Source organism: Colobus angolensis, unplaced genomic scaffold (assembly GCF_000951035.1).
Source record: "Colobus angolensis palliatus isolate OR3802 unplaced genomic scaffold, Cang.pa_1.0 Scaffold290, whole genome shotgun sequence".
Lineage (NCBI taxonomy): Eukaryota > Metazoa > Chordata > Mammalia > Primates > Cercopithecidae > Colobus > Colobus angolensis.
Window position 1 is genome coordinate 1,218,008 of NW_012116155.1, and position 2,350 is coordinate 1,220,357.

Consider the following 2,350-nt stretch of genomic DNA (forward strand, 5'->3'; position numbering starts at 1 on the left):
AAACACATATTCATCTGTGTAATTATATTATCTGATATGTATTCCTTTACTTGTCTGATGGCTAGATTTTCAGCTGTAATGTGGGGCTGATGGTGATAGTTATCACATGGAGTTGTTGTGTGAGCATTACATGAGTGAGCAGGGTGCTTGGTACATAGTAAACACTTAATAAATGTCACTTGCTAAACCTAAAGCCCAGTATCCTTACCTCAGCTTATCAGAGATAATGAACTGATTTAATCCTTTTAGTGATGGAATTAAATTCCCTGTTCAGTCTGCATTGCATTAGTTGTCAACTCTCTAATAAACTCATATTCCTCCAGTAGAAAAATCTGGAGAGACAGATTACATGTCTTTGCTGACTGAGTCAATATGTGCTTTATTTTACTCCACAGCATTTATGAACAGACATTTTATAATCTATAATATGGTTGTTTCATATTCCTGATTTTCTAGATAGTCTCAAATTTTAACAAGCCTCAGGGTTTTTTATGGAAAATTAAGAATTCTATAAATAAAATGTATATTTTTTCTAAGACTGTTTAACCAAATATACTCATAAAAAGATATTCAATAATTTTCTAAAATTAATTTACTACTGTGATATATTAATGCAAGCAACACAGAGGAATTTTACTTTACCTAGCAAGTTAAAGACAGATATAATTCTCCTCAACATTTATCATTGTTCTCATTAAAGCACCCAGGTATATCTTTAAAAAAAAAGTTCCAAATTATGGTAGTCTAGGATTAGTCTAATAGAATCAAAGTTGTTTGTTCAAGTATTAACTTGTGATCTAAATTAAGACAGCTAGAGTTAAGTCTAGCAGTTCTGCTTAAAGTATTCAGATGGAAATGTTCTCATTTAATGGAATGAAAAGATGGTAGGGGAAAAAACTAGAACTAACAGAGACAAACACTGCTATTTTGTAGTTAGAACTTTCGTAAGAATAAAACCAACATATAAAAGAGTAGAGTCAAGAGAAAGAGACTGTATTCTAAGTGCATAATTTGAGTCCTTTAAACCAGTAATTCTTTCAAACAAATTAGCCCGTAAATTTGTAGTTACATGGGCCAATAATATTTTTATTTCTTTAAGTCAATTTAAACTTGAATTCTGTCATTTGCCAGCAAAAGTTCTGACCAACATAAGGGCAAAATAAACCCAGCTAGCATAATGCATTTAACCTACTCTATGATGTCAACCTAAATGTATAATCCTCTTTAAAAGCTACATATTAATGATTTATTGAACATTTATTATGCCAGACATTCTTATAGGGGTTAGCAATAAAAAGGTGAATAAAATAGTTTGTTTTTTTAATTATGCAAGTCATTGCAAGTCACTACCGTACCTGAATTTCATTTTTAAAAGCGATGACTCACACTGCACTTAGACAAGATCAGAATTAGATATAAATATTTTGAATAATTTTCTATGTTTGTTGCATATAGAAAATCTTAGTGAAGTAAAATAAGGGAAGTAGTTCAAACAAATGGTCAGACCATGTTAAGTCATCCTGCTGATTCATCTATAGCATTTTATTAGTATATTAAATAACATATTATTAAATAATATTCATGACTTTTAATTTTGATAATTTACATACTTATTACTGATTTTCATTGGTTTATATCAACTTGGTGCTTTCCAAGTCTTCATAATTCTGCTGTGCCATTTGTTTTTATTTTTTAAAGAAATATGCTGTGATTTACCTTTTACTTTATATTTACATTTAGTTTTTAATGGAGACATGATATTTGTACATATGCATAGGGTACATGTGGTATTTTGAGATATACATAGACTGTGTAATGATCAAATCAGGGTATTTGCAGTGTCCATCAACTCAAGTATTTATCCTTTCTATGTGTTGGGAACATTCCAAGCCCTATTTTCTAGCTGTTTGAAACATATAATAATTGTTAATCATAGTCACCCTACTCTGCTACAGAACATTAGAACATATTTATTCTATCTAACTGTATGTTGGTACTCATTAACCAACTTCTTTTTATCTGCCCCTCATACCTCATTTCTATACTCTGGTATCAATCATTATACCCTCTTCCTCAATGAGATCAACTATTCTAGTTCTCTTACAAATGAGTACATGCAATATTTGCCAGTCTGTGCCTGACTTATTTCACTTAACATAATGTCCTTCAGTTTTACCTATGCTGCTGCAAATGACATAATTTTATTCTTTTGACCAAATAATATTACATTGCGTATGTACACTACATTTTTATCATCCATTCATTTGTTGATAGACACTTAAATGGATTTCACATCTTTGCTCCTGTGAGTAGTGCTGCAATAAACATGGAAGTGCAGGTTATCTTTTTG